Source organism: Triticum urartu, chromosome 7A, assembly GCF_056163025.1.
Source record: "Triticum urartu cultivar PI428250 chromosome 7A, HENAU_Tu73, whole genome shotgun sequence".
Classification (NCBI taxonomy): Eukaryota; Viridiplantae; Streptophyta; class Magnoliopsida; order Poales; family Poaceae; genus Triticum; species Triticum urartu.
This window is the reverse complement of record NC_141879.1, coordinates 47,397,273-47,406,862: the sequence shown is the minus strand read 5'-3', so window position 1 is coordinate 47,406,862 and position 9,590 is coordinate 47,397,273.

Below are 9,590 nucleotides of genomic sequence, written 5' to 3'. Positions count from 1 at the left end.
AAAGGTGATTTTTTCCACCACCTCCAAATCACCCAAATTTTCTTGTACATGGTGACCCACATATGCCAAACATGGCTATGAAAGAAAATTTTGAAAAAATATATTTTACAATGCCCCCTTGAGGTACAGACCGATGTTTTTGACCAGTTAGTCTAGAGGGCATTATAAATTTAAAAAAATTCAAAAAATATAAAACCTTGGAAACCTAGCCTTTTTTGCGCAAGTGTTCATGTGTGCAAAAATTGAGGTGATTTGGAGGTGGTCGAAAAAATGACCGCATTCTAGAGGGACCATTTGGTCTAACTTAAGCCAGTTTTTGAACAAAAGTGATTTTTTCCACCACCTCAAAATCACCCAAATTTTCTTGTAAATGGTGACCCACATGTGCCAAACATGGCTATGAAAGAAAATTTTGAAAATAAAGATTTTACAATGCCCCCTTGAGGTATAGACCGATGTTTTGATCAGTCAGTCTAGAGGGCAGTATAAATTAATAAAAATTCAAAAAAAATATAAAAACTTGGAAACCTAGCTTTGTTTGTGCAAGAGATCATGTGTGCCAAAATTGAGGTGATTTGGAGGTGGTCAAAAAAATGACCGCATTCTGGAGGGACCATTTGGTCTAACTTAAGCCAGTTTTTGAGCAAAGGTGATTTTTTGCACCACCTCCAAATCACCCAAATTTTCTTGTACATGGTGACCTAAATGTGTGCCAAAGATGGCTATGAAAGAAAATTTGGAAATAATATATTTTACAATGCCCCCTTCAGGAATAGACCGATGTTTTGACCAGTCAGTCTAGAGGCCATTATAAATTAAAAAAACTAGTCGTCAACCCGTGCATTTGCATGGGCTAGTAATCTTTTTTATTCAATCTATATTAGGAATAAATATATTTTCTAATACGAAACACTATAATTGAGACGTTTGTGAAGCATATACATTTAGAAATATGGAGATTACCAAAGAAGCTATGCATATCAGTTAGATGAAATCATAATCTAATGCCACAAAACTAATGTATTTTCTAATAATATGGTATCACATTATATTGCTCAAAGCTCAGTCCATCAAGATGCAATCGTCTGTGAAATTTTTCTCAAATCGTTTGCAATCGCTTGTTTTCACCTATGTACCCAACGTCTTGTAATATTCTACTCAAATGATGATACTGTTTTCATTGCCAGGTAACTAATTAGCATTTGGTCGAACTTCTCCTAAGAATACATAGAATTTATAACCTTGTATATGCTTATATTCCAAAAAATATTTAATATACCTAGGTGTCTCAAAAGAATGGTTAGTTCTAGAAATCCATGTTGACTAATGACTGAGAAATTTGAATGTGAAATATTATGCCAAAGAGCAGAAGATATAGGTTCGTTGATCAAAATGTAGAGTTACAGAAAGAATAACTTATGAACACTTGATAAAAACAAACCATGACGATCAAGGATCCAGCAGCAGTGTTGAACTTTGGCAATATGAAGAAAATAAGACACTCTGGAGCCGGTTAGAAGTAGGAATCAAAATCATTTACAGTATTGACGAACCCTCTAGACATATAAACTAATGGATTCCGATGAAACTATAATAAATCATCAGAGGATGGAAGAAAAATAGTATGGTAGTTTCATTTGTTAAGAATTGTACGTTTGCAATCTAAAAGCAACATCATAATAGTGCTTTCGAATTTGCCAGAAAAATACTACTTTTGTTGTTTGAAAGGTTCCATCGAGGGAAGAGATAAGAGAGATATATAGAAATCTCACAATCAGTAGCCATACACCATGATACCGGACATAGGAAAATTGCATGCTATTGGAAAAAAATTAGTGACATGTATCAGCTTAGCAGCTCCTCACCCACATGCAAGAAAACGAACGAAATAGGGCCAGTGTAATTTTTGAATATCTATGCTCGGTCAAAGAGAGCTTACTGAGGCACCCATCAGTGAAATTAGGTTGAGAATAGTATTGTCAAAATATTAGAGTGCCACATCGAGGTTCATACACAGAATAGGAGCCTGCAACAACAACGTGTTCCTGCGTACTATCTCAAACTGGCTATTTCCAAACCCACCTTAAAATAATTGGTTCGTGTGATTTAGCCAGTTTGATTCACATGCGTACCATGTAAGTTATATTATTTCTCATGCAGTTAATTAAGAAAGACATAAGAATTTAATATGATTCAGGTGATGTAATATCAAAGGAAGGGACCAAGTGATGTTTAGCGTTTACGGAATTAGGTGTATACTACTGCCACCAAACAAAAGTAAATTCACCATGTCCCAGTTCAGAAATTAATAATGGTACTGAAAAAAAACATATCAGCACATAATTGAGTTTTGAACCATCTCCTAATGAAGTGATAATTAGACAATGCACATCCTTGTGAAGCAGTTCCTAGCGAGCTGTGTGTTTTACGTACATAGCTAGAAGCAAATAATTCAGAATTAGGGACATGAGCTTGTTCTGCTTGTTCTCGTCAAAATCTCGTCAGGGGATACAAAATAAATTCCGAAGAAAATCTTTTTGTGGCAATTTTTTTTGTAAAGCACACAGCTCGCTTGGAACTGCTTGTGTGTTTTTCAGAATCAGGGATACAAAAATAAATTTTGAAGAAAATCTTTTTATGGCAAGAAATTTTTTTGTATCCCTGATTCTTGTAGATGTGAGCTAGTTCTGCTTGTTCTCGTCAAAATCTCGTCTCCTTTAGTTCCTTGTCCATCACCATGGCGACCACAGGCATGTATGCACCACATAGATCAAATTACCAAGAAATTGTTTGCTAGGGCACATCACTGCATGCCATTAGAGCTATTGTTTAATCCACACACTTGTATTTGTAGCACTATGTTTGGGCCAGCGAGCTCATCACCTGATAGGGAGTCGGCGTTTCACTGCAGCATGGCTGTTTGCAAATTCCAACGATTGGCTTGAATAACCATGGCAGAGCGTGCTTGGAACAGATAGAATCAGAGCTTCACCTAAGGAGAGGAGAAGAGCTGGGATCATCTCAGTACGCATGGGACATGTCTGGACAGGCGAGCTGGTCACCTGAGAGCGAGTCGGTGTTTGCACTGCAGCACGGCTGTGTGCTGGAACACATGTATTGTGTTTGAAAATTCCAATGATCGGCTTGAATAACCATGGCAGCACATGCTTGGAACGGATCGGATTGGAGCTTCACCTAGGGAGAGAAGAAGAGCTGGGATCATCTCAGTACCCACGGGTCTGAGGCTGGGGCGCATGAACCTAGGTTACCGAGAGCCTGATTGTGTGTTGTGTGATGCAAGGACTCGATCCAGCAGCTCGGTAGCTTCGTCGATCAACTCCCAATTAATCCCAGCACTTGCTTCATTGTCAAGGTTGGGCCTTCAGCCTGAAAGAGATGGTGCGGTTTTTCCATGGGATAAGAGAGAGACGATATCCAAGCTGCAAGATTGCTTCGGAAGCGGAAGATGCCATGGAGTATAATACGTAGAGATTTCTTCAGATTGTTGATCTTGACTAATAAGAAGGAAGAGGTCGTGGAGTATTGTTATAGATTGCTTCAGGTTGTAGATTTTCTGGAAAAGGAGAAGATGTCGTACGTGGAGCTTTTTCAACAGGGAGAAGATGTAGTGGAGTTTTAGATAGATTGAGACTCCTTCTATTTTCAAACGTGAAAAGAGATTGAGTTAGAATTTTTTTCCTACTTAAATTTTAACTACCAAGAGAGGATTTTTGGCTCGTGGGATACATTGAGATTCCTTCTATTTTGAACGGCGCAAAGAGATTGAGTTATTTTTTTTCCTACTTCTATTTTTACAACCGATAAAGGATTTTGGGCCTTCTTGATCATTTTTTGTCCCTGGAATTTGTAGATTGATCTACACCGTAATAATTTGGTCCCACCAGATGAACGGCTCCTAATTTCTAATTAACGTCAGAATTATTAGGGAGTCTGTAATTAGTATAGGTATAGATTCAGAAAAATATATAAAACCTTGGAAAGCTAGCTTTGTTTGTCCAAGAGATCATGTGTGCAAAAGTCGTGGTGATTTGGAGGTGGTCGAAAAAACCCCAGAACACTGCCCCGGCGTGACGCAACGTGCGTTTTGTGTCCGAATTCGTGAAGACCTTGCCTGTGGGGCCACATTGGCCATGCCCACATGCTGCCAAAAGTTGGGGTCATCTCATGCATGCCTCCACGTGCACCATGTACAAGCCGGACCATTCGGGTCTGCAGGAGGGCAAGTCTGAAAGAGGTTTTCCTTGCCGGTCCCGCCAAATGATCCCAAACTTTATGCACACCCTACCATGACCATGGCATGCATGTGGGAGGAGAATTCATACACCACGACCTCATTTTTTTTGAAGTCCCATTGATAGCCATGTGTATTACATGTAAGTGAGCATCTGTAAAATTTATTAGGTGATTTGAAGGTCAAAACATTAACTTGTCATATATGCAAAAAATATGTATTGCATGCAAGTGAGCATGTGTATAATTTAGTACGTGATTTGAATATCAAAACACATGGCAATGTGCCAAAAAATGCCCACCTACCAGAGAAGCAGAATTCATACACCACGGCTTGCATACGACTAGGAACCCATCCGTTCATGGGCCAGGATGCAGGCCCGTGGTGCAGAATTATGTGCTGCTGGTAGGCCCCACAGGGCAGATGGGGTGAGAGTTAGGCAATGTACTGCCTGCATATGATAGGAGGTTGAGAGGGGAGTCGCAGCAGGGTATATAAACCGATGCGGCGCTCTCTCGCTTGGCAAGGTGGGACTAAATTCCCACCACCCCACGGCTGTGCCCTGCGCTGAGCCCTGCGCGGCTCTGCCTTGGGCCCAATTCGGGCGGGCTGGCCCAAGGCAGCCTTACCCGCGCGATGAAATAATTAACTTTTATAAATTCTTAAATTTGTTTCTGTTTTATACTCTTTTTTTACTTCTTAACTCCAAAATTTATTTTATTTTTTTATTTCTAATATTTCAAATCAAATCTCTTTTTTCTATATTATTTCTAACAGTGTTTACTAATATTAAAAAATATGCCAAATTCTGTTGTGTTTTATTTCATTTATTCGTTCTCTTTTTTATATTCATAATATTTACGAAATATAAACTAAAATGGTGTGTTTTATTTCAATTATTTATTCTAATATTTCTTATCTTTATAATGTTTGAAATATTTTTAGTTTGTAAGATAAAATGTTCTGTTTTATTTCACTTCTTCATTCTAATATATGTTCTCTTATTTATATTTGAAATATTTTGAAAATGTAAGATAATATGTTATCTTTTATTTCACTGATTCATTCTAATAGATCTTATCTTTTTTATATTTGAATTATTTTTTAAATGTAAGATAATATGTTGTCTTTTATTGCACTTATTCATTCAAATTTTTCTTCTGTTTTCTATATTCTCCTCTTTTCTTTGTTCTGACAGTTATAAATTTAAATAATGTATGATATAATGTTGTCTTTTATTTCACTTTTCAAGGTTGTCCTTCCTAATTATAAATTTTCTTTTCTGTTTGATACTTGAAATATTATTAAATCAAATCTAGTTGGGATAATCGCATGCATGCCTCCACTTGGACCATGTACTGGAAGTAGTTTTTTCTTCTCCGTCTCACCAATTGATACCAAACTTTATGCAACCCTACGATGACCATGGCTAGCATGCATGGCAAGTACCATTCATTTCCGACACTCGATGCATTTTGTAGGGGTTTTGCAGCGATAAAACCCTAGAACAGTGCCCCGACGTGACGCAATGTGCGTATTGTGTCCGAATTCATGCACACCTTGCCTGGGGGACCACATTGGGCATGCCCACATGGTCCCAAAAAGTTGGGGTCATCTCATGCATGCCTCCACATGAACCATGTACAAGCCAGACCATTTGGGTCTGCCGGAGGGCAAGTCTGAAAGAGGTTTTCCTTGCCGGTCCCACCAAATGATCCCAAACTTTTTGCACACCCTACCATGACCATGGCATGCATGTGGGAGGAGAATTCATACACCACGGCCTAATTTTTGTTGAAATCCAATTAATAGCCATGTGTATTACATGTAAGTGAGCATGTGTAAAATTTATTAGGTGATTTGAAGGTTAAAACATTAACTTGTCATATTTGCAAAAAAATGTGTATTGCATGCAAGTGATCATGTGTATAATTTAGTACGTTATTTGAAGATCAAAACACATGGCAATATGCCAAAAAATTCCCACCTACCAGAGCAGGAGAATTCATAGACCATGGCCTGCATACGACTAGGAACCCAGCCATTCATGGGCCAGGATGCAGGCCCGTGGTGTAGAATATCTCTGCTGCTAGTAGGCCCCATGAGGCAGAGGGGAAGAGAGTTAGGCAATGTACTGCCTGCATATGATAGGATCTTGAGAGGGGAGTCGCAGCCGGGTATATAAACTGGTGCAGCGCTCTCTTGCTTGGCGAGGTGGGACTAAACTCCCACCAGCCCACGGCTGTGCCCTGCGCTGTGCCTTGCGCGGCTCTGCCTTGGGCCTAATTCGGGCGGGCTGGCCTAGGGCAGCCTTACCCGCGCGCTGAAATAACTTCTTAACTCCAAAATTTCTTTTCTTTTTTATATTTCTAATATTTCAAATCAAATCTATTTTTTCTATATTATTTCTAATAGTGTTTACTAAAATTAAAAAAATATGCCAAATTCTGTTGTGTTTTATTTCATTTGTTCATTCTCTTTTTTATATTGATAATATTTATGAAATATAAACTAAAATGGTGTGTTTTATTTCAATTCTTCATTCTAATATTTCTTATCTTTATTATATTTGACATATTTTTAGTTTGAAAGATAAAATATTCTGTTTTATTTCACTTCTTCATTCTAATATTTATTCTCTTCTTTATATTTGAATTATTTTCAAAATGTAAGATAATATGTTATCTTTTATTTCACTTCTTCATTCTAATAGATCTTATCTTTTTTACATTTGAATTATTTTTTAAATGTAAGATAATATGTTGTCCTTCCTAATTATAAATTTTCTTTTTTGTTTGATACTTGAAATATTATTAAATCAAATCTAGTTGGGACAATCGCATGCATGCCTCCACATGCACCATGTACTAGAAGCAGGTTTTTCTTCACGGTCTCACCAATTGGGACTAAACTTTATGCACACCCTACGATGACCATGGCAAGCATGCATGGCGAGTATCGTTCATTTTCGAATTTTGTAGGGGTTTTGCAGCGGTAAAACCCTAGAATAGTGCCCCGACGTGATGCAACATGCGTATTGTGTCCGAATTCGTGCACACCTTGCCTGGGGGACCACATTGGCCATGACCACATGGTCCCAAAAGTTGGGGTCATCTCATGCATGCCTCCACATGAACCATGTACAAGCCGGACTATTTGGGTTTGCCGAAGGGCAAGTCTGAAAGAGGTTTTCCTTGTCCGTCCCACCAAATGATCCCAAACTTTATGCACACCCTACCATGACCATGGCATGCATGCATGACAAGTATCGTTCATTTCCGACACTCGTTGCATTTTCTAGGGTTTTTCCGGTGACAAAACCCTAGAACACTGCCCCAACGTGACGCAAGGTGCGTTTTGTGTCCGAATTCATGCACAACTTGCTTGGGGGACCACATTGGCCATGCCCACATGGTCTAAAAAGTAGGAGTCATCCCATTCAAGCCTCCACATGCCCCGTGTACAGACAGGACCATTCGGGTCTGCTGGAGGACAAGTCTGAAAGTGGTTTTCCTTCCCGGTCCCACCAATTGATCCCAAACTTTATGCAGACCCTAGGATGACCATGGCAAGCATGCTTCACAAGTATCGTTCATTTCCGAGACTCGATGCATTTTGTAGGGTTATTCCGGCGAAAAAACCCTTGAACACTGCCCGGACGTGACACAACGTGCATTTTGTGTCCGAATTAGTGCAGACCTTGCCTGCGGGACCACATTGGCCATGCCCACATGGTCCCAAAAGTTGGGGTCATCTCATGCATGCCTCCACATGCACCATGTACAAGCACGACCATTCGGGACTGTCGGAGGGCGGGTCAGAAAGTGGTTTTCGGTGCCAGTCCCACCAATTAGGAAGTCATAAATAGGACAACATTTAATCATCCGTATTTGAAATTGAAAACTATGAGAAGAAATGATATGGAAATATGAAACATGAAAAAACAATTAGGAATAAGACGGAGAAAACATAAAATAACAGCAAAAAAAGGAAAGAGAAACATTACATTTGAATTTATAATATTGCATATATGAGAGAGATACTATAAATATTGTTAAACATATACAAGTATAGAATAACTAATAGGTGAAAACAAAGATTATATATTGTTTTTTGAGGGAAGAAAAAATGATATTTATTTTGAGGAACAGAAACAAACATTATATGGTTACGGATGTAGGTTGGTGGGCCGGCCCAGACCGCAAATACCTCTCGGATCCATTTTGCAAGGGCCCACAACGGTGCGCTTTCCATGCACGTCGATCACATGCACATCGATCACGGGAGTAGTTGCCGTTCTGTTACACAATTCCGGGATCGTGCTAATCCATATTTTCCTTATCCCTACGATTGAGGAGCACATTTAGCGTCGCTTCAACCGAGGAAAATATAGATCCCGCGATTCACCTCAGGGAAGTTACGACGACCTAGGAGTCGACCTCGTATGTAATCTCCACCTGATCGCATATGTCGTCGACTAGATCGCCTCCTGCCGGCGAGTCGTCGACAGCTCCTTCCGCCGCATCCCACATGCCAGAAAACCCCCGAGAAGATCAAGGTCATCTGCACGTGGTGGCCGCCCTCGACGAACTACGTCGACACTGCATCGCGGACTTCTTTCATCTTCATCGACCGATCAAGTAAGTTTTCCTCCTTACCGCCTTCATAGCAAGCTAGTTCCTCCGTGTCATTGTTTTCATGGACTTAGGTTTAGCACATTATTTCAAGTAGTATCAACTCCACTAGATGCATTCTTACCAGATGATGTAGATGAACTCAACTATGGTTCTTTCATAGCATGGTAGAATAAGATGTTGTTCCCCGAGAAGCATGATGCAATAGATTTTTTGTCACATGATCCAATTATATTTTGTCACACGATCCAATTGTATTCTTGTGCACATAGAACATTAAAGAGTTATGCATTAGATGTTGATGAACCTCAAATAGGTACCATTGCTATAGACTGTAGTTATTTACAACTGATCAATTTGTCACCGTGTTAATAAGACAACCGGACAAATTTCTAACAGTTTACCATATTAAATTAATTGATTATATAATTTATCTGATACTCAAAGAACTTGATCAGATGCAAGTAATTTCAATTACCAATTGTAGTTATGTTTTTATAGCCTCATATCAGCACACACTTGGCTGCATGTTGTGGTATACATGGTGCTAGTTTAATATTTGCATTAGCGTTATTTTTGCATTAGTGCTAGCTACTATCAGAAAGTTTTATATATTTGCATGTCTATTGTTATTTTTGCATTAGTGTTCGCTTATGTCACGAAGTTTTATATTTTGTTTCAACAAGATGGATGAGCTGAATGGA